This window comes from Macaca mulatta, chromosome 20 (assembly GCF_049350105.2).
Source record: "Macaca mulatta isolate MMU2019108-1 chromosome 20, T2T-MMU8v2.0, whole genome shotgun sequence".
NCBI lineage: Eukaryota > Metazoa > Chordata > Mammalia > Primates > Cercopithecidae > Macaca > Macaca mulatta.
In genome coordinates this window covers 9,926,729-9,950,529 of record NC_133425.1, presented here as the reverse complement: position 1 = coordinate 9,950,529, position 23,801 = coordinate 9,926,729, and the positions used below count along the sequence as shown (strand labels likewise).

Here is a 23,801-nt window from a genome sequence, read left to right as displayed (position 1 = left end):
TTCAGGTGAAAGTGGAAACAAATTCTTGCAATTAGCTCTGGAGAAAGAATAATCATAGTAAAAGTACCAGCTCCTGTTTATTTACTTACTGTTCACCTACTACACGCAATAGACCTTCCATAGGTCCTTCGGGTGATCTGCAGGATTGGCCTTGTAAAACCGGTTCAGAAGCCTAAAAGGCTTGTTCAAGGTCTTAGAGCTCAAAAGCCAGAAATTTCTAGTCTTCGCTGCGCCTGATGCTCGCTCACCAGAAGCTAAGCCTTGTGTCAAAGCTCCACCCAGACCAAGCAGGTCTGAGTCTCACAGGTGTGACCTGGGCATCGGGGGAGCTCTGGAGGCTCGGAGGCTGAGAACTACTGTTAATTACCTTAAAGGGTGGACGGTGGGCCCTGCATACGACCACAGGTCGGCGTGATCCTCAAATCCTTGGAGTTGGAGGTCAAACATCCCAGGGATACAGGGAGAAAAAAGGCTGTGGTGGCCACTGGTGGAGGCGGAGTGCGAGGTGCTGGATATGAAACTGCTTCTGGCTGGGCGCGGTGGCTCAAGCCTGTAATCCCAGCACTTTGGGAGGCCGAGACGGGCGGATCACGAGGTCAGGAGCTCGAGACCACCTGGCTAACATGGTGAAACTCCGTCTCTACTAAAAAATACAAAAAAAACTAGCCGGGCGAGGTGGCAGCCGCCTGTAGTCCCAGCTACTCGGGAGGCTGAGGCAGGAGAATGGCGGGAACCCGGGAGGCGGAGCTTGCAGTGAGCTGAGATCGCGCCACTGCACTCCAGCCTGGGCGACAGAGCAAGACTCCGTCTCAAAAAAAAAAAAAAAAAAGAAAGAAACTGCTTCTTCCCGGCGTCTCCCCAATCTTGCATCCTTCAAAATAATCTTACCCTCAGACTAGCCATCCCTGGCCTCTCACTGACCTGCCATATAACCTCAGGCACATTAACCTTTCTGTGCCTCAGTTTCCTGATCTGTAAAATGGGAGTAATACCAATTGGAACTATTTCGTGGGCTGGCAGAGGTCCTTGCTGTTTACCCAGCCCCACAGCAGTGCCTGGCTGCAAACAATCATTGAATAAACAGTAAATACTCAACAAGCAGCCTACGAAGATGGCGTCTGACTCACCTTTCTACTCCGCAGCTTCCCAGGTCCTGTGAACACGAACTCTTTGCATGCATCATTGGTTAGAAACGGACCCCCTAGATCTCTCTAGAAAAGACCCTGCCTCTCATTTTCCTATCAGCCGTTAGGACCAACACAAAAGTGCTGGCAGATGCTGGGGACATTCCTTTCCCATCTGCAGCCCCAGCTGCTGGCTTCTCTGCAGACTCAACCGGGACACAAAGACACACTCAGCCAAGTGCACTTCGGTTGTCAAGGCCAGGGGTCGCCATGGCAACCCATAAAGTCGGAGCCCTGGGCCTCAGCAGACGGGGCTAACAGGGCCCCATTCAGGGGCGGTGGCACAGGGACAGACGCTTTATCTCACATCCAGCTTTCTCCTCAGACTTCAGCTGCAACAGCCTCTTCGACTTTCCCCTCGGCATGGGCCCCAGCCCTCTCTCCCTGCAGGCATGACTTCCTATCATCTGCCTCTTGGGCATCATAAAATCATCAGTGACTTGTATAGGGAGACAGGAATACTGCTCTTGGAAACAGGCAAGTGTCTATTCCTGAGAAAGACTGAGAATGATGTTGGGAAAGTAACATGAGCCAGAAATTGGGTCTAAAGTGTGGCTGGGCCGGATATGTTATCTAGGCAAGTTGCTGAACTCATCAGGGCCTTAGTTTCTGCATCTGTAAAACGCGAAGAATGAAATCTATTTGTGAAGCCAGGAGGCACTTAACTGGCTTAAGGTCAATTGAAGAAAGTACATAGGATGTAGAAAAGATGCCTGTTGCAGGCCATTTTCTGTTTCCAAAGAGCTCTTTAAAATTGTGCATTTTGGCTGGGTGCGACGGCTCATGCCTGTAATCCCAGCACTTTGGGAGGCCGAGGCAGGCGGATCACCTGAGGTCAAAAGTTCGAGACCAGCCTGGCCAATATGGTGAAATCCCAACTCTACTAAAAATACAGAAATCAGCTGAGCGTGGTGGCAGGTGCCTGTAGTCCCAGCTACTCGGGAGGCTGAGGCAGAAGAATTGCTTAAACCTGGGAAGCAAATGTTGCAGTGAGTCGAGATCATGCCACTGCACTCCCATCTGGCAACAAGAGTGAAACTCCATCTCAAAAATAAGTAAATGAATAAACAAAAATTGTGAACAACTTCTTCTCCTCCTCTTCCTCCTCCTCCTCCTCCTCCTCCTTCTCCTTCTCCTCCTTCTCCTCTTCCTTCTTCTTCCTCTTCTTCTTCTTTTTAGACAGAGAGAGACAAGGTCTCACTGTGTTTCCCAGGCTGGACTTGAAGTTAGTAAAGGCACTTCTTCTATAGCCTGATGAGCTGCTAAAGACTATTGGCACATGCGGTGGCCCTGCTACCAGCCTGAACATCCAGATTTCATAAGAAAGAAGCTGGTCTGCCTCAACCTCTTTCATCCTCTTGCCCCTGTCCTCTCTGTCCACCTCAATCAGGAATCCAGGGAGCATGAACACATCATTGCTAGCAGGCAGATAGTTACCCAACCTGTGACAAAATTGGAGAGAAAAATGGACAGGGCTTCAAATCCAAGCCTCCGAATGTGAGACACAGAGAGCCTTTGTTCTGGTGTAGGAAATAATATGGAAAGAAATATGTGCAAAAGGATAAGCTAGTTTTGGATTTCTGATCCTACAAGGGAGAAGGAGTGAAAGAATGGAATTGGCTTAGAAAGGATGCTTGTACCCATGCTGAAGTAGCTACCCGGGCCAACGCCACAGAAGGTCCGGCTTATAAAATCTGTTTGTTCAGTTCAATAAATGCTTTCTGCACACCTGTGCTGAGCCCCACAGATTCCTCGGTAAACAAGGACACGTCCTGCTGTGTTCTGTGGGACCTTGTGTTCCCGTGGGGAGTCCAACAAGCAACAAACAAATCGGGTCGGCTTGATTGGAGGAAACGCACTTCCCGTTCAGAGAAAACAAACCACTTTCACGGACTCCAGAAACTGCTAAGTACGCAAAAATCACAGCATATAACAAGTGAAACATTTATATCTCCTTCAAGGACCACACAGTTCCAGACTTGGAAACACTTTGTTGGTGGCTAGAGTCACGCTGTGTGCCTGGCAGCATTCCTACATTCACTTGCAAAGACCTTAACTTTTCTGTAATTCAAAGTATCTTTCATTTATGCCTGTGTGTGTAGGTATCTGCTCTGATTTTATGAATGAATGCCAACCATGTCAAGGTTTCACATACACCATCTTATCTCCTCCTGAGGAGACAGATACTTCTATTCCCATTGTTCAAGGTGGTATAAGGAGGCCTCTAAAACCCTGCCCCCCTGACTGAGGCTGCCATTTAGGGTCATCTTCCCAGAGGCAGGGGCTGGCTCAGGGGACCTCAGAGACCAGCTCTGGGAAGCATGTACCTGGAGGGTGCCGTCCGTTTCCAGGGTCCAGAATAGTGCCTGGCCATTGTAGGTGCTCAAAAATACTTGCTGAATTCAATCATGGAGTTTCAGCCCTATACTCCGACAACCGCAGGAACGGAACTGAAAAGCAACCTCTGAGGCCCATCCGTCAGATTAAGGCAATGTTTCTCAAACTTTTTTTCATTGTCATTCCCCTAAAGATTCTTTATTAGCTACATACCCCATGAAATTTTAATTCCACAGATAAATTGTATATCTGCTTATGTATTGTATTTTATACCTGTACTTTATTCATAAAGAGTAAGATTTATTTTCTTCCCCATAAACCAATGTTTACTCTCTTGGGAATACTGATCCCACTAAGAATGCAGGGATTAAGCGCACACCTGCCATGTGCCAGTTGCTGGGTTGGACATTTGTTCTCCTTCATCTTATTCCATTCTTGCAACCATATTACACACTATGCATCACCAACCCTATAAGACTGAGGATGAGTCTGAGGTTCAGAGACGGTTGTGGCTTATCCTGTGTCACACAGCTTGTCAATGGCAGAGCCAGTCTTCAAACTCGGGTCTGTGAGGCTTTAAAGCTAGTGCTGTTCTGTTTCCTTGCACAGAGAAGTAACACGCCCAAGCTCACCTCGTGGAGAAGAGGTGATCCGGGACCAGACGTGTAATCCTAGCACTTTGGGAGGCCAAGGTGAGAGGATCGCTTGAGCCCAGGAGATTGAGATCAGCCTGGGTGACAGAGCGAGACCCCATCTCTAAAAGAAAAAAAAAAATAGGTGATTTGGGATTTTAATTTAATTCTTAAATTAGTTCTTCTGATTCCAACTTCAGTTTCTTTTTACCCAATACATTGCCTCAAAAATATCTTTAGGCTACTTGACAAACTCACTGGGTATAAAAATCAGTGTCTTGGACTATCCCAAGAGGGAAAGGAATAGAAAAGGGACAGAAAGAGGTGCCTGATGGATTGATTGGGAGACTTTGGTCTAAGCTAGAGCACCAGGTCAGAGTGTAGTTAATGTAACGTAGAAATCAATTCACTGGGCTGTCACCTGCTGGTCTGGTTTGGTTTGGAGTCACAATGAAGGCACAGGTAGTTTGATCTAAGGCAGTCCTGCCCAACAGAAATATAGCACAAGCTTTCAATGCAAACCACATAGGTAATTTGACATTTTCTGGTAGCCATGTGAAAAAAGCAAAAACAGCGGCAACCAATTTTATTCATGTATCTTATTTAACCCATTGTATCTAAAATGTAATAATTTTGATACATAATCAATATAGTTATTATTATTATTATTATTGAGATGGAGTTTTGCTGTTGTTGCCAGGCTGGAGTGCAGTGGCACGATCTCGACTCACTGCAACCTCCCCCTCCCAGGTTCAAGCGATTCTTCTGCCTCAGCCTCCCGAGTAGCTGGGATTACAAGTGTGTGCCATCACCCCCGGCTAATTTTTGTATTTTTAGTAGAGACAAAGTTTCACCATGTTGGTCAGGCTGGTCTCAAACTCCTGACCTCAAGTGATCCACCCGCCTCGGCCTCCCAAAAGTACTGGGTTTATAGACGTGAGCTACCATGCCCGGCTATCAATATAGTTATTAATAAGATATTGTGCATTTATTTTTCGTGTGTATGCTAAGTCTTCAAAATCTGGTGTGAATTTCACACTCACAGCACATCAGAGTTTAGAATAGCCACGTGTCAGATGTTCAATGACCAGATCTGATGAACGGCTACTGTACTGGCCTGTGTGGGCTGAGACATTGCATCAGGATTGGAGTGTGGTCACAGGAACATACAATCTGATCTGCTGAAATGCCACGGCCTGCCTGGGCCTGTCTGCTGCAATGACTCAGGAACAAGTAGTTTAGTCTAGGAGAGGCTCTCAATGGGATCCAATAAAAAGGGAGTGCAGACATGGCTGGCTACATGACGTGTGGGACCCAGTGCATCAAATAAATATTCGAGGTCCCTTGTTAGAAAATGGTTACAAATTGCAAGCCAGTGACATGGGGGGATCTTCTGAACACAGGACCCTGTGTGACCACATAGATCACAAACCCATGAAGCAGGCCTTGGGTACAGAAGAAAAAAAAAACCCTCCAGGTTTACCCATCACTGACCAAGGCGAGGGTGCTGGGATCACATTTGCAGCAACAAATACAATTAGCAGCAGCAACAGCAGACACTTACTTTCGGCCAAACCCTGTTCTAACTTCTTTAGATATCATAATACCCATCAGAACAACCTTCTGATATTATAATTATCCACTCGTAGCAAAAAAAAAAAAAAAGGAAACAGATCACAGAGAGGTTAAGTGATTTGCCCAACATCACACAGCCATGTAGTATCTTTAGTACTAAATTTCACAAAACAGGGGGTTGGGGCATAATGTGGCCTGGACTTACATCTGGCTCTGCCTCTGTTTTCTCCACTGGAAAGTGGGTGTGATAGAGCTGTCCCATCCCCAAGCTGCCCTGAGGATGAAATGAGATAATCCACGCACAAAGCTAAGCACAGTGTCCAGCCTGGGCACTGGAAAATCTTCAAACCCACATAAACCCACATAAAAGTTATGAACGTAGTTCCACAACTGCCTGTAATCCTAGAAACTGTTAACATTTTGCCACACTTGTACCCACTCTATTATCTATCTTCTGAATTATTTGAGAGTTAGTTGTGGATGTTGTGATATTTCATCCTTAAATCCTTCAGCCTGTACCTTCTAAGAACGAGAATATTCTCTTATATAACCTAGTACAAACGATCTGAGATACAAAGTCACTCTCATGAAGGTATCATTAATAAAATACTATTGTCTTTTATTTATTTATTATTGGCCTATTCACATTAAAATGTTATTATCTAATATATAATCTATATTCAGATATTCCCACTTATCCCTAAAATGTCTTCAAATTTTTTTTTGGTTTTTTTTGAGACAGGGTCTCGCTCTATCACCTAGGCTGGAGTGCAGTGGCATGATCATGGCTCATGGCTCACTGCAGCCTCGAACTCTTGGGCTCAGGTAATCCTCTTGCCTCAGCCTCCTGAGTAGCTGAGACCACAGGCACACACCACTATGTCCGGCTAGTTTATTTTTATATTTATTTTTTGTAGAGATGGGGTCTCGCTATATTCCTGAGGCTAGTCTCTAACTCTTGACCTCAAGTGATCCTCCTTCCTCGGCCTCCCAAAGCACTGGGATTACAGGTGTGAGCCACTGAGCCCAGCCCACAAATGTTTTCTGTTCCCTTGATCCAGGCTTCATCCTAGGATCAGACATTGCATTTGGGCTCATGGCTCTTTTATTTCTTTTAACCTGGAACCATTTCTCAGCCCTTTTGCCTTTTAAAAGACATTGGCATTTTGGCCGGGCACGGTGGCGCAAGCCTGTAATCCCAGCACTTTGGGAGGCCGAGACGGGCGGATCACAAGGTCAGGAGATCGAGACCATCCTGGCTAACACGGTGAAACCCCGTCTCTACTAAAAAATACAAAAAAACTAGCCGGGCAAGGTGGCAGCGCCTGTAGTCCCAGCTACTCGGGAGGCTGAGGCAGGAGAATGGCGTGAACCCGGGAGGCGGAGCTTGCAGTGAGCTGAGATCCGGCCACTGCACTCCAGCCTGGGTGACAGAGCAAGACTCCGTCTCAAAAAAAAAAAAAAAAAAAAAAAAAGACATTGGCATTTTAAGAATCCCAGCCAGTCATTTTGCATGTAGTTGTGTGCATAGTTTTCTTTATGTCCTTGCAAAATGAAGTGCAGCTCACGGGCAAATGTGGGGAAAGAGGTCGGTTGGACACTTGATGTCAGAGGCTCCAAGTGATTTCAGCAGGTAGAGGAGGGCGTATAGTGTTAGCTGTTCTTGGGTGGAAATTAAAGATTTCCGGGAAGCAGTGACAGGGGATGTTTAACGATGATTAGCACTTAGCAGGTGGGGTCGTGGCAGACAGAGGCCAGGGCAGGGGAAGGGGGATGGCAGCCCGGAGGAAATGCAGGCAGCAGCAGTGTGTCTGAGTGTGAGAGTATCACGTGTGATCGGGTCTGTTCCTACTTGAACTGGAAACTTCCTGAGGCCAGTCCTTGTCTCCAGCTCTGTCCTCTCTGCCAGGGTGCCCAGAGTCAGGGTTCACTTAGAGCAACTGGCTGCCAAGTTTCCCAAATACCCAGGGACATGCAAAGCACAGAGGACCCCCTTCGTCCACCAGCGGCCTGGCTACCAGCTTGCACACACCAACCGCAGGAGCTTCAGCGGCAACCTGTCAGGATTCCATATCTTGCCCTGCAAATGAAATTGCATTTTCTAAAATTGCTTTCTTCTGGTTGCCTCTTGGGGCATAGGCTGCTTCTGGGAAAAAAATTCAAAATGAACTTCTAATCAGCCACAAGATGTGAAGAGAGCGGCTGTCCAGAGCTTCCTGATATCTACTCTTGGCGTGAGCCGCCCAGGCTGTCAACTGAGATTCTCACTGCAAACTCTGTCTGAAATGCCCAGTGACAGCGCCCCCTGAGCCTTCCATTCCCCTGAGTTTCAAAGAGAAAGGGGTGTGTGTGTTTGTGCTGTTCTTGTCCTTAGAATGAAGGGAAGGGATTTGTTTTGGGGCTTGAACAAAAATGCCTTTTCAAGGTGACTCTCACTTCATTTCCTAAGACCAGATGCAGGAAGACTGTGGTGTTGCGAGCCTACTGATGAGAGCAATTCCTTATCTCATCATTTCTATATCCATCTTTCATTATTTTGTCCCCACTTTAAAGGGTCTCCTCCTGCTGTGTTCACAAAGCGTCCTTGAAAAATCTGTGATGTACATTTGTGTGTCCACACAGAGAGCCAGGCGCATGTGCACACAGGTACACAGGTGCACAAGGGTGTGTGCCCACACAGTTGCACACCCCAACACCACAGATAACAGGCACTGACAGACACTGGCACCACCTCCCCATGCCAGAAGATACATAACATACACACGTAAGGATGCACACGTGCACACGCACACACACATGTGCACATGCACACGCAGACACACATATACATTTGCACTCACGGTGCCTGGTAGTCGGAGTCCTGTGGCGAGCTCAGCTCGCCTGCTTAAAATGCCTTCTCTATGTCATTCTGCAGAGGCCAGGAATGCAGCTGGCTGGGTTCATCCTAAGAGGTGCTGTTGGGCACCAGCTCCCTCCTCAGGAGGGTGTCCTGGATTTCCAGGCAGTCCCAAAACATGGGCACAGGTAGAGGAGACAGAAAAGGGCCCCTTGGAAGCAAAGCAGGTTTGGGAAAAGGATGCGCTCAGCTGGAACCCGGCAAATGCGCAAGGGAGAGGAATGGAGGGAAGGTGAAGGAGGAGGGGAGAGACAGAACGTGAGGGACTGAAAGATGGATTCAGAAAGAGAAGGGTTTTCAGACAGAAACAGAAAAAATACAACACAGAAACAAAGATTAACAGAGGCAGCAAGAGAGAGATAAACAGAGAGAAAAAAATAGAATACAGATTTTTAAAAAGATGTTTTAAACCCAGCTAGGTTTAAGCCAGAAGGAAAAGCCACATCATTTCAGACCTTGTAAAATAGGCTATCTCCCTCCCCTTTTTCCTTCCAGGGGCCTCTTCCTAGATTTTTTTTTTTTTTTTTAAACAGGCTCAGGAAGCCCTGAAGGGACAAAGCAGAAATCCAGGGCTTCAGATGCCTAAATGGTTTTCCCAGAAGTCTGCTGTTGCGGTGTTGCAGACGCAGCCACAGCCATGACGGGGCTGCGGTGGGGGGGCATCAAGTCATCTCCAGGACACCCAAGGCAGAGGGGCTGCTCTGGCTCCCATGCTCCACCTGACCCTGTCTGGGGGGTTAGGGAGGAACCTAGAGGAGCAATTACCCAACTCCCCCATTGTAGCCCATGCTGGGTCAACGCGGGTCCACAGGGGGTCCAGAAGAGGAAACGAGGATGGTCACAAGATGGGGAGGGGGCATGAGGGGGGGCAGAGAGCCCTTGGTCACATGCTGCTCATCAGTTACCATGACGACGGCAAGGGGGTGGAGGCACCCAGAATGGAGGCTGCAGGAGAGAGACACTGGTTCTAAATCACCGTGACAGCGCTTCGGTTGAGCTATTACGCCGTTGCCGAGGCAACCAATGGGATCAAATCGCAGACGAAATCTATAATTATTACAAGCCAGATACCGGCATCCTCGGTGCAGTAATCAGCACGTTAGGGCAATTCAACCTGAGCTCTGAGAGGGAGGAACGTCAGCCCCCAGCCCCCAAATCGGGGCAGAACAAGGACCAGAGGGGACTCCACAGAGCAGATCTGTTGATGCTGCAGATTGGGAACCTGGAAGGATCTTTTTGGCCAAATAAAACATAAATTGAGGGGAACCACATGAAATTGACAATATTCACCAGTGAGCCACCGCGCCTGGCCCATTTCCCATGATTTTAAATGAAACTTTCCAATGCACAGCAAAGCCGAAAGAATTTTAAACTAAATCCCTATATACCCACCACTAGCCTCCACCATTCACATGATTACCACCTGTGCTTTATCACATCCTGTTTTTGATGCATTTCAAAGTAAACTGTAGACATCAGTATCCTTCCCCCCAAAATATTTCAACCTGTATAAAATTAAGCACTTTGGCCGGGCGCGGTGGCTCAAGCCTGTAATCCCAGCACTTTGGGAGGCCGAGACGGGCGGATCACGAGGTCAGGAGATCGAGAGACGATCCCGGCTAACACGGTGAAACCCCGTCTCCACTAAAAAATACAAAAAAAAAATAGCCGGGCAAGGTGGTGGGTGCCTGTAGTCCCAGCTACTCGGGAGGCTGAGGCAGGGGAATGGCGTAAACCCGGGAGGCGGAGCTTGCAGTGAGCTGAGATCCGGCCACTGCACTCCAGCCTGGGTGACAGAGCAAGACTCCGTCTCAAAAAAAAAAAAAAAAAAAAAAAAAAAAAAAAAAAAAAAAAAAAATTAAGCACTTGGTAATTTTTAAAACAAAAATAGTAATTTCTTTCTTTTCTTTTTTTTTTATGAGACGGAGCCTTGCTCTGTCATCCAGGCTGGGGTGCGGTGGCACCATCGTGGCTCACTGCAACCTCAGTCTCCCGGGTTCAAGTGATTCTCCTGCCTCAGCCTCCTGAGTAGCTGGAACTACAGGTACAAGCGACTACACCCAGCTAATTTTTGTATTTTCAGTAGAGATGGGGGTTTCACCATGTTGGCCAGGCTGGTCTCGAACTCCTGACCTCGAGTGATCCACCCTTCCCCGCCGGCCTCCCAAAGTGTTGGGATTACAGGCATGAGCCACTGCACCTGGCCAAAAATAGTAATTTCATATGGTTCAATCTAAAGACAATAAAGTCTAGGTTTCTGTTTTTTTGTCTGTCTAATCTTTCATCCATCTAGCCTTCTCTCCCTCCATCTCTCCAACCATCTTCTCTTCCTACCCATCCATTTTTCCATCCATCCATCCATCCATCTTCCCATCCATCCATCCATCCATCCATCCATCTATCTACCCACCCACCCATCGCTGGGAGAACTCATGCACACTCATGGTTCCCACAAATGATTCACTATCCCCAAATCCTCTCCCTGGTTCAGTAGGATGTCCTTCATATCAAGTGCAATATGTTCTCACAGTTATCATCATCTTCTCCTCACTACACCGATTTCCTTTCCTATGTTGAGCATCTCCATTAACAGACCCACTGCCTACTCATTTGTTTAAACCAGAAACTCAAGAAATCTGATTCCTCCTTCCTGTTATCTTCCTTCACCACCACACCACAGAATTTGACTTCCGCAGTAGCTCTGGGCCCCACCCTTTCCCCCTTTCCTTTGTCCTTGTTCGGGTACCCATTGTTTCCTACCTGGACAGCTGCCCCCACCTCCTGACGGCCCCCCAGCTGCCATCTCACCTTTCCTCTGCTTTCTCCACACTGACTTTTTATCATGAAATATCTGGCCATATTCATGATGCAGGAGAACTGGCACTTCATTCATTGCTGGCAGGAGAGGAAATTCATACAAATGGCTTGGAGAGCAATTTGTCAAAATCTGTAAAATTGTAAGCGCACAGACCATTTATCCCTAGCATAATTCTACTTGAAGGAATTTGCCTCATTTATATAAACTGAAAATCACCTAATTGTCCATCAGTGGGAACTGGTTAAAATAAACTGGGGTACATCCATCACGCAGAATAACCTGTATTCGACAAAAAGAATGCGATGGCGCTTTCCATACTGATGTGGGAAAGTGATTAATGTTGGTTGCTGGTTGTAATAAATGTTGGTCTTCTCTCTTGTTCTAAAGACTCCTGTAGAGCCGGGCGCGGTGGCTCAAGCCTGTAATCCCAGCACTTTGGGAGGCCGAGACGGGCGGATCACGAGGTCAGGAGATCGAGACCATCCTGGCTGACACTGTGAAACCCCGTCTCTACTACAAAATACAAAAAAACTAGCCGGGCGAGGTGGCGGGCGCCTGTAGTCCCAGCTACTCGGGAGGCTAAGGCAGGAGAATGGCGTGAACCCGGGAGGCGGAGCTTGCAGTGAGCTGAGATCTGGCCACTGCACTCCAGCCTGGGCGACAGAGCGAGACTCCGTATCAAAAAAAAAAAAAAAAAAAAAAGACTCCTGTAGAAACCACCTAACCAGAGAGTGAGGTAAACACAGAAACACACTTTGGAGGCTTGGAAAGTTGAGAGAATCCAGAAGGTTGGTACAAGAAGGCCTAGTTCTAGTTCCTGCTCAGATGCGAAGGTGCTTGCTCCTGAGCCTACTTCCTTTCTCTCTCTCTCTCTCTCTCTCCCTCCCTCTTTCTCTCTCTCTCTCTCCCTCTCTCTCTCTCTCTCTCTCTCTCTCTCTCAGCAGCCTCAACCTCCTGGGCTCAAGCAATCTTTCCATCTCAGCCTCCTGAGTAGCTTGGAGACTACAGGCATGCACTACCACCCCTGAGTAATGTTTTTATTTTTATTTTTTGTAGAGACGGGGTCTCGCTATGTTGCCTAGGTTGGTTATGAACTCCTGGGCTCAAGCAATCCTCCCACCTCGCCTCCCAAAGTGCTGGGATTAAAGGTGTGAGCCACTGTGCCCAGCCTCTCATCTCCCTAAGGGGCTGACCATACCTCCCACGGTCATTCTGAAGATCAAATGTCGACATGGAGGTAAAAATGGCACGCGAAAGTCCATCTTGCTAAACAAATGAGAGTTACTGTTATTCATTTGTCTTCAGAGTTTACTTAGCCCCCTTCTGAATACTAAACATCCCTAACACATGTAACAAAAGCTATAACCTTTATTTGTGTTTGAGCACCTGTTTTGTGCTAGGACTGAGCTAAGTACTTTCTATATATTATCTCATTGATTGAAACAGTGCTTTTGTGCTAGGGATTTTTGCTTCCATTTCACAGATATTAGTGGAGGCACACAGAGGTTAACTGGCTGGGCTTGGTGGTTCACCCCTGTAATCCCAGCACTTCCGGAGGCCAAAGTGGGCGGATTCCTTGAGCTCAGGAATTCAAGACCAGCCTGGGCAATATAGTGAAAGCAGGTGTCTACCAAAAAAATACAAACATACAAAAATCAGCTAAGAGTGGCGGCACACGTCTGTAGTCCCAGCTACTCAGGTGGTGGAGAGAGGATGGCTTGAGCTTAGGAGGCAGAGGTTGCAGTGAACTGAGATTGTGCCACTGCGCTCCAGCCTGGGTGATAAAGTGAGACCCTGCCTCAAAAAAAAAGGTTAACTGACTGTTCTAATAGCATACAGAGAGTACTGCTACCCTGATAAGCCCCTACATCTTTCTGATTGCCACGTCCACGCTTTTCTCATTCCTTAACCATTGCTACTTTCTATATCACGCCTTTAGACCTGTACGATTGAAAATAAATATAGGCCTGGCGTGGTGGCTCACGCCTGTAATCCCAGCGCTTTGGGAGGCCAAGGCAGGCGGATCATTTGAGGCCAGGGGTTCGAGACCAGCTTGGCTAACATGGTGAAACCCCGTCTCTACTAAAAACACAAAAATTAGCTGGGTGCGGTGGCAGGCACCTGTAATCCTTGCTACTCTGGAGGTTGAAGCAGGAGAATCGCTTGAACCCAGGAGGCAGAGGTTGCAGTGAGCTGAGATCATGCCACTGCACTCTAGCCTGGGCGACAGAGTGAGACTCCATCTCAAAAAAAAAAAAAAAAAAAAAAAGAAAAGAAATATAAATGTGAGTCACGTGTGTCAATTAAAATTTTCTAGTGGTCACATCAAAAAAGAAAAGAAACAGATAAAATTCATTTTTTAGAACACATGGAAAAAGGCAAAAATCGAAAAAAGATAAATAATACATTAAAAAATAAATCACTAAAAATAAAGAAATTAATATTAATTCTATTTAACCTGATGTGTCCTCAAAATCTCATCATTTCACCATGTCATAAATTAGCATAAAACTAATTACTATGAAAACGAATTAGTGAAATGTTAATATTTTGATATCCTTTTTGGCATACCAAGTCTTCAGAATTAGATGTGTGTTTTACGCTTACAGCACATCCCCGTTCAGACGAACCCCATTTCAGGCACTTGGTAGCCAGGTGTGACTCACTGGAAAATGTAGCTAAGGTGGGACTGACATACACCTAAAGTGAGACTAAACCTTAAATAACAATACTGGCCACCGTTTATTGAGCACCTCTGTTTATTCTCATGAGTCTGTGGAGTAGGTGCTCTTACAAGCTACAGAGGGAGAAAATAAAGCGCAGGTAGTTTAGAACATGCCCCAGATCTCGGAGCTATTTACCTGGGGAACTGCAGTTTGAACCAAAGCCCAAAGCTCATCCAGCAACCTGGCTTCTCCTGTTCTTGCCAATGAATGCCGAATATTTATTACATGTCAGTCATGTGTCTGTAAAATTTAAATCCCTAAGAAAAGAATTTAATCTGTGGGAGTTAATTTTAAAGAATTTGATTGGCCAGGTGCACTGGCTCACACTTGTAATTCCAGCACCTTGGGAGGCAGAGGCAGGGAGACTGCTTGAGCCCAGGAGTTTAAGACCAGTCTGGGCAACAAAGTGAGACACAGCCCTGTCCCTGAGTCCCCCCACCTCCGCCACCCCACCACCGCCATCCCTGTCTCTACAGAAAATAAAAAACCATTAGCTAGGTGTGGTGGTGTGCACCTGTGGTCCCAGTTACATGGGAGGCTGAGGCAGGAAGATCCTTTGAGCCCGGGAGTTTGAGGCTGCAGTGAGCTACGATCATACCACTGCACTCCAGCCTGGGCAACATGGCAAGACCCTGTCTCTTGAGTTAAAAAGTATGCAACTAATTCTGAACTTCTGACCAGCGTGAGACCTTAAGAACTGATAATAAACCAAACAATTAATTTCTCTCTCCCAGCAAGTCTCCTTTTGTCTAGATGGGATGAGAATTAGAGGGAATGATCAAGTTCAGGCTTCCACCCTCCAGAGCAGCTACCCGTAGGAACACAAGGCGGACTTCATTCTTTCATGGGATCACATCTCAGGAAGTCCACTGGTTCCAGCTTTCTCCTCCTACTCAGGCCAAGTTTGACCACCGATTTTAATTATGACATGCAAGTACTGGCAAGATTCTCTTGGAGATGAGGATGGCGGTGATGATTTCGTGAGTTTCATGACTGGTTCTGGGATGATAACCTGGGGTTGCCAATATCCCTAACTCCTGCCCGGGTGCAGTAGCTCACTCCTATAATCGCGGCACTTTGGGAGGCCAAGGCTGGAGGTTTGCTTGAGCTGAGGAGTTCAAGACCAGCCTGGGCAACACAGCGAAGCCCCTGTCTCTACAAAATAAATAAGTAAAGTTTAAAAAAAGTTCCCTAATTCCTGGCTAGGATGCACCGGAGTTAAGTCTAGCTAGCTTTTAGGTTCCACAGTGTGGCTGCTGTTTTAGAAAGGTAAACTTCTCTCTTGCCTCTTGCAAACTGACATAAAGGTAAATCACATTTTAGCTCTCACTTCTTGAACATAACCACAATTACATAGTCATCAGCTTGAGGGTGAAATTAGGGAAGGGAGGAAGAAAAGGGACTCTCATTTGCCTCTAAACTGTCTCTAACTCTGGGCTGGGCACATTGGCTCATGCCTGTAATCCCAGCACTTTGGGAGGCTGAGATGGTAGGATTGCTGGGCCTAGGAGCTGGAGACCTGCGCAACATAATGAAACCCCGTCTCCACTAAAAATAAAAATAAAAAAAATAGCCTGGCATGGTAGTGTGTGCCTGTAGTCCCAGCTACTAGGGAGGCTGAGGTGGGAGGATGGCTTGAGTCTGGGAGGTCGAGGCTGCAGTGAGCCGTGATTGCACCACTGTACTCCAGCCTGGGTGACAGAGGGAGACCTGGTCTCAAAAAAAACAACAAAAAAGTGATTATCCTGCTAGACCACCATGGGCATTGCTCACTAGCATGGGGAGAGAGTCATCTTCCAGCCTCCACTGCCCTAGCCTGTCACTTCTCAGCTCAGCGGTGGCTCCCAGCCTTTCATGAAGCATCTGGGACGTTGCCTAACCCACTTCTGCCTGCCTCTCTTTCCTGAGTCCTGACATGCCACCCCACCCATTCCACCCTCTGATTCCTGGAGGGCACAGAGCTCTGCAGCCTCAGGGCCTTTGCTCCCGCCATTCTTGCAGCCAAGTCTGCTTCCCTCACTCCTCCTTAGCCAAAACCTAGGAATCACTGAGGTCTCAAACACTCCATGTTATCTCTTCGGAGAAGCATTTATAAACCTTCTTGTGGAAATACAATTGTCTTGCTGTAATTTCTTAGAGCTCCTTGTGTAATTCTTTCCATTCATCAGTTAGTACTTACATATTTGTTTGCATGAGTATCTTTGTTTTTTGAGACAGGGTCTTGCTCTGTCTCCCAGGCTAGAGTGCAGTGGCACGATCATGACTCACTGCAGCCTCCACCTCCCAGGTTCAAGTGATTCTCGTGCCTCAGCCTCCCGAGTAGCTGGATTACAGGAGCATGCCACCATGCCCAGCTAATTTTTGTATTTTTAGTAGAGACGAGGTTTTACCATGTTGGCCAGGCAGGTTCATGGCCTCAAGTGATCCACCCACCTTGGCTTCCCAAAGTGCTGGGATTACAGGTATGAGCCACCATGCCTGGCCTCTTTTTTTTTTGAAACAGGGTCTCACTCTGTTGCCCAGGCTGGAGTGCAGTGGTGCAATCACAGCTCACTGCAGCTTTTCATTCAGGGTTCAGGTGATCCTCCCACCTCAGCCTATTGGCTAGGACGACTGGTGTGTTGCACCACCATGCCTGGCTAATTTTTTGTGTATTTTTTTTTTGAGCTGATAATTTTTTTTAAGAACTGATAATAAACTGAACAATTAATTTCTCTCTCCCAGCAAGTCTCCTTTTGCCTAGATGGGATGAGAATTAGAGGGAATGATCAAGTTCAGGCTTCCACCCTCCAGAGCAGCTACCCGTAGGCGGACTTCATTCTTTCATGAGATCACATCTGAGGAAGACCACTGGTTCCAGCTTTCTCCTCCTACTCAGGCTAAGTCTGATCACTGATTGACAGGGTTGACAGAGCCATGTTGCCCAGACTGTTCTCAAGTGATCCACCTGCCTCAGCCTTTCAGGGTGTTGGGATTACAGGCGTGAGCCACTGCAGCCAGCATGAGTATCTTTTCAATGTGTGCCTTCCATGCTAGCCCTGGAGATGGACTGCACAGTGCCCAACACACCCAACAGGCACACTGAATATTTGTCCAGTGAATTCTTGTTATTCCCGTTTTACAGATTAAGGGAGCTGAGGCCTTGGAAGAAATGTCATTCCCCAAAAGGACAGAACTATAAAACAAATTATTGCGATTCCACTGTGTGCAAATTCATAATCCAAGCACACCGAGGCTCTACCAAGAAACGTGGGCTAATGGCTGGTGCACAATTATACTCAAGCAATAGCATCATTTGGGCTATGAAACCTGACTTCCCTCCTAGCTGCTTTGTGAAACTGAGGAGATGCGTCAGGTGTGGAGTCAAATCTGTTCTCTTTGAAATGAGATCCAGAACAAAAAAACAACCAACCAACCAACAAACCAACCACAAACCAACCCACCGCCTGGGAGTTCAGCTATCCTTCTGTCTGATCTCAGGTCTGAAAGCCAGACCATCACCCCTGGCTCTCTCTCTCTTCCAACAGACACTGCTGGAGAGTATCTGAATCCAGCCCTTTTGGAAAACAACATAAAGAGATATTAAATATTTTGACCTCAAGAAATCCCATCTCAGTGTTACAGCTCTTTTAGAATTTGTCTAGCAGGCTTTCCAGTCTTTACTGGAAAGCCCCTGATATGGTTTGGCTCTGTGTCCCCACCCAAATCTCTTCTTGAATTGTAATCTCCATGTGTTGAGGGAGGGATCCAGTGGGAGGTGACTGGATCATGGGGGCAGTTTTCCCCATGCTGTTCTCGTGCTAGTGAGTTCTCACGAGATCTGATGGTTTTAAAGTGGCAGTTTTCCCTGCGTGCTCTCTCTCTCTCCTGCCGCCTTGTGAAGAAGGTGCCTGCTTCCCCTTCACTTTCTGCCATGATTGTAAATTTCCTGAGGCCTCCCCAGGCATGTGGAACTGTGAGTCAGTTAAGCCTCTTTTGTTTATAAATTACCCAGTCTCAGGTAGTATCTTTATAGTAGTGTGAAAACTGACTAATGCAGCACCCTATCAAAAAAAAAAAAAAAAATCCCAACTCTAGAAATTTAGCTAATGCAAGCAATACTACATGAAGGAATAGTTCTATGCTCAGAGATGTTCAGAGCAGTGTAATTTAAAGAGCCAGGCACAGTGTCTTATGCCTATAATCCCAGCACTTTGGGAGGCTGAGGTGGGAGGATTGCTTGAGGCCAAGAGTTCGAGACCAGCCTGGGCAACATAGTGAGACCCCGTTTATACAAAAATTTAAAAAATTAAAAAAAAAAAAAAAGAAGCGTGCTCAGTTGAAAACAATGTAAACGACCAATGGTAGAGGATTGCTCAAATAAGTTGTGGTAGAACAACTTGATTATGTGACATTTACTGAAAACTGTGTAAAAAGACAGGGAAGTGATTTTTGAAGCCATGTAATGAGAGAAAAAAAGAACATAAAATTTTATATGCAGTTTGGCTATAATTTTTTACAGGCACACAAAAAAAATCATAAACTCCTACACAATAAAGGAAGACTGGAAAGAAATGTGTTTTCTGTTTAACACCACTGCATTTTGGATATGAGGCTATGGCGTGGCCATCTACTTGTTTCCACCTTTTTGTAATTTCTGATTCTTCATTAACAACCTGTATTATTCATTTTATCAAATGTTTGGAGAAAAGAAGCCTCTCTAGCATTTTCAAATAATATCCACAGAGATACTTCACCAGGGCATGAGAGTAACTTCAGTAGATGGCAGTCCAATGTGTCCAGATATTTAATTACAGGAAAACAACTATTGAGTAACTCGACATGGCATTAACAGACAGCCCCAGAGGCACTTGGAAATTGATCTGTGTTCGGTTTGGTTTCTGAAGGTGTGGAAAGAGGAGATGAGCTTCCAAACAGACTATAAAAAGGACATTAGCTTTCTGGCATTGCATCAGCCAAATTGGATTCTAGTTCCCAGGTGGAAATACTTAAAGTTGAAAGTAGGTCAACCCATTCAGGGCGTTTAGCGCACTTGCAGTTGACACAAAGGGAAACTTCTCGACTCATCCCAAGATAGTGGAAGAAAGGAAAGCTTGGAGTTAAGAAGTCTCAAATTTCTGGAAGGCCAGGAAAGAGGATGTTCTTGAGGCTCTGTGCTCTGGGATGCAGACTGTAGCCTAAGGATCCACAACTATGGCCACTGGCCTGCTTTTTTAAATAAAGCTTTATTGAAACACAGCTACACCCATTCATTCATGGCTGCTTTGGGCTACAATGGCAGAGTTGAATACTGGCGAGAGAAACCACATGGCCCACATGCCAAAAATATTTACTGTCTGGCTCTTCACAGGAACAGTTTGCTAACCCCTCTTGTAGGCATTCCGAGCCTTCAAACTATAGGTCTTTCCTATCTTCTTAATATCAAACTGGTGATCCATTTCACTCAATTTCAAGCAGAGTTCAGATTTTAGAGAACGGACACAGACCTTGCCCTCAGACACTGTCTCCTTTTTCTGCTAACATACCAGCAACACAAAAAGTGCATGCTTTTCCTAAGTCACCATTTGCCGTCCACCTAAATGTTCTATTATTTATCAACCTTCCAATGGCCCCCTGATATGGTTTGGATCTGTGTCCCCACCCAAATCTCACATTGAAATGTAATCCCCAATGTTGGAGGAGGGGCCTGGTGGGAGGGAACTGGATCATGGGGGTGGGCTTCCCATGCTTCTCATGAATAGTTTAGCACCATCCCTTTGGTGCTGTTCTTGTGATAGAGTTCTCATGAGATCTGGTTGTTTACAAGAGTGTAGCCAGGTGTGGTGACTCCCGCCTGTAATCCCAGCACTTTCGGAGGCCAAGGTGGGAGGATCACCTAAGGTCTGGAGTTCGAGACCAGCTTGGTCAACAGGGTGAAACCCCGTCTCTACGAAACATATAAAAATTAGCTGGGCATGGTGGTGCACGCCTGTAATCCCAGCTGTAGTCCTAGCTACTTGGGAGGCTGAGGCAGGATGACTGCTTGAGCCAGGGAGTTCAAGACCAGCCTGAGCAATACAGTAGACCTCATTTCTAAAAAAAAAAAAAAAAAAAAAAAGTTTTTAAATTAGCCAGGTGTAGTGGTGCACACCTGTAGTTCCAGTTACTTGGGAAACTGAGGTGGGAAGACTGCTTGATCCCAGGAGTTCAAGGCTGCAGGGGAGCTATGATCAAGCCACTGCACTCCAGCCTGGGTGACAGCAAGTCAACGTCTCTTCAAAAAACGAATTGTGGGATTTCACAAACAGTGTAGAGGGAGACGCCTGACACCAAGGAGTATCTACTGTACGATTCCATGTATAAAGTTCTAAAATAGGCACAGCTAATCTATGGTGAACATGTTAAATAGCAGTTACCCACTGGGGCATGAGGGAACTTTCCTGGGGGCTGGGGATGGTCTAGATCTTTATCTAGGTGCTTGTTACATGGTTGTAGTCACAGGTGAAAATTCATGGAGGTGTGTATATAAGTTCAGTGCAGTTTGCTGTGTTAAGTTATTCATCAACTTAAAGATAAAAGGAGGAAGAGAATATCAGGAAAGTCCAGCCCCCTTGCCCCAAAATTAATTTTGCAATTTTAGTTAATGGTTCTTGTCCAAGTAATTGCAAGCTGTGAGAGGGCAAAAACCACACGTGCAATACTCATGTCAGTATCCTACACCCAGCACAGTGTACATACAGGGCAAGCATGGAGAAGTATTCACTGCAGGCTGGGCGCGGAGGTTCATGCCTGTAATCCCAGCACTTTGGGAGGCAGAAGTGGGTGGATCACTTGAGCCCAGGAGTTTGAGACCAGTCTGGGCAACATGGTGTAACTCAGCCTCTAGAAAAATTACAAAAAAATACTAAAATTAGCCAGGTGGCACACACCTATAGTCCCAGCTACTTGGAAGGCTGAGGTGGGAGGATCACTTGGGCCCAGAAGGTCAAGGTTGCAGTGAGCCAGATCATGCCACTGCACTCCAGCCTGGGTAACAGAGTGAGGCTCTGTCTTGAGAGAAAGAAAGAGAGAGAGAGAAGAAGAAGAGCCAGAAGAAGAAGAAGGAGGAGAAGGAGAAGAGAAGAGAAGAGAAGAGAAGAGGAAATATTCACTGCACCAGCCTGGGCAACATGGCAAATATAAAAAATATTAGCCAGGTGTGTTGGTGCACACCTGTAGTCCCAGCTACTCAGGAGGATGGGGTGGGAGGATCGTTTAAGCCCAGGAGACCAAAGTTGCAGTGAGCCGAGATCACACCACTGCACTCCAGCCTGGGTGACAGAGTGAGGTCCTGTTTTATTTTATTTTATTATTATTATTTTTGAGACGGAGTCTCACTTAGTTGCCCAGGCTGGAGTGCAGTGGCATGATCTCAGCTCAGTGCAACCTCCAATTCCCGAGTTCAAGTGATTCTCCTACTTCAGCCTCCTAAGTAGCTGGGATTACGGGCACCTGCTATCATGCCTGGCTAATTTTTGTATTTTTGTAGAGATAGGGTTTCACCATGTTGGCCAGGCTGGTCTTGAACTCCTGACCTTAAGTGATCCAAGGCTGTTTAAAAAAAAGTTCGCTGCAAAAATAAATAAATGAAGTAATCACTACTTAAGGGGCCGTTTGCACATTCCAAAGATGGCCGCAACAGCACCTCCCCTCCCCAGTCTCTTCCCTCTGTGACCTAGTCACCCCTCACTGGGAGGTGGCATCTATCTCTCCCTACATTGGATCTGGGGCAGTTCTATAACTACTTCAACAAAAACTATATGGCACACAGTGGAAAACAGGCAGTTCCTCAAAAAGTTAGATACAGAATCACCATATGACCCAGGAATTCCACTGCTAGGTACATACCCCAAAGACTGAGAGCAAGGACTCAAACAGATCCTTATCTGCTGTTGTTCATTGCAGCACTACTTGTTTTTTGTTTGTTTGTTTGTTTTTTCTTTTTGAGACAGAGTTTCCCTCTGTTGCTCAGGCTGAAGTGCAGTGGTGTAATCTTGGCTCACTGCAACCTCCACCTCCTTGGTTCAAGTGATTCATGTGCGTCAGCCTCCCCAGTAGCTGGGATTACAGGTGTGTGCCACCACACCTGGTTAATTTTCAGATTTTTTTTAGTAGAGATGGGGTTTCGCCATGTTGGCCAGGTTGGTCTTGAACTCCCGACCTAAGGTGATCTGCCCACCTCAGCCTCCCAAAGTGCTGGGATTACAGGCACGAGCCACTGCGCCCTGCCAATTGTGGCACTATTCATAAGAGCCAGAAGGCCGGGCGCAGGGGCTCACACCTGTAATCCTAATACTTTGGGAGGCCGAGGCGGGCGGATCACTTGAGGTCAGGAGTTTGAGACCAGCCTGGACAACATGGTGAAACCTCATCTCTACTAAAAATACAAAAATTAGCCAGGCATGGTGGCAGGTGCCTGTAATCCCAGCTACTTAGGAGGCTGAAGCAGGAGAATCGCTTGAACCCGGGAGTTGGAGGTTGCGGTGAGCTGAGATCGCGCCATTCCTCTCCAGCCTGGGGGATAAGAGTGAAACTCCATCTCAAAAAAAAAAAAAAGGGCTAGACGGTGGAAACTAACCCAAGGGTCCATGAGCAGATGAGGAGATAAACAAAATGTGATTTCTCCACACAACAGAACAGAGCAATTGCTGAAGGAGGGCCATGCGCTCAGCTACTCTCAACCACTCCTCTGGCAGCAGACCAGGTTGGAACCCTAGGGTCATCAGAGAGAGTACAGTCCTACTGATCTCTGGATTTTGGACTTCTGGCCTCTAGAACTGTAAGAGAATAAATTTTCATTGTTTTGAGTCACTTAGTTTGTGGCAATTTTTTTTGCAGCAGCTCCAGGAAGTGAATGTATGATCTCAATGAATATTTTTACCAATCATGTCAGTTATTACTATTACCACCTCCAATTTACACAGGATCACCTCCTGTGATTTAAAACTTGCACAGGGCAGGTGTGGTGGCTCACGCCTGTAATCCCAGCACTTTGGGAGGCCGAGGCAGGTGGATCACCTGAGGTCAGGAGTTTGAGACCAGCCTGGCCAACATGGTGAAACCCCATCTCTACTAAAACTACAAAAAATTAGCGGGGCGTGGTCACTTGTACCTGTAATCCCAGCTACTTGGGAGGCTGAGGCAGGAGAATCGCTTGAACCTGGGAGGCGGAGGTTGCAGTGAGCTGCAATCACACCACTGTACTCCAACCTGGGTGACAGAGCAAGATCCTGTCTCAAAAAAACAAAAAACAACAACAAAAGAAGCTTGCACAGGAGGAAAGGGAGGTTCAAATTCATACATTATTACAAGGGCTCGGATCTGAACCCAGGCACTGACTCAATTGCTTGTGTCTGGACTGTTCCAGGCATTTCCAAGTCATCCTCTCTTCCTGTCTCCACCTGAATCCAAGCCACTTCCACTTGTAATTGGCTGTGGCAGCCGCCTAAGTGGTCGCTCTGATCTCATCGAGGTCTTGTTCAATCCACTTTGCACGGAGCAGCCAGAGGGATTATTTTAAAGTGAAACACATCGTGTCACTCCCTAGTTAATAACCTACCAAAGATCTCTAATTGCAGAGATAATAAAACCCAACCTTCTAATGATGACCTCAAG

General features: G+C 46.6%; 1 protein-coding gene and 1 non-coding gene across 6 annotated transcripts in view; one reads left to right on the top strand and one right to left on the bottom strand.

Annotated features, from left to right (window-relative positions):
* The window catches only part of ABAT (4-aminobutyrate aminotransferase), a 107,576-nt gene that overhangs the window by 63,214 nt on the left and 20,561 nt on the right, over positions 1-23,801 (bottom strand). The window contains exon 2 of one of the 5 annotated variants that reach the window (XM_077984771.1): positions 4,154-4,277. The exons of 1 other annotated variant lie outside the window; for it this stretch is intronic. The gene's annotated coding sequence lies outside the window, so the exon portion shown is untranslated. Of the gene's footprint in view, positions 1-367; positions 646-1,127; positions 1,351-4,153; positions 4,278-8,568; positions 9,100-23,801 lie in introns of those variants that run through there. 3 more of the 5 variants (XM_028840669.2, XM_028840670.2, XM_077984770.1) reach the window with 3 other exon arrangements.
* Positions 17,782-17,843, top strand: LOC114674488 (U7 small nuclear RNA). The gene has a single exon (XR_003725645.1). It is a non-coding gene; the product is annotated as a U7 small nuclear RNA (small nuclear RNA).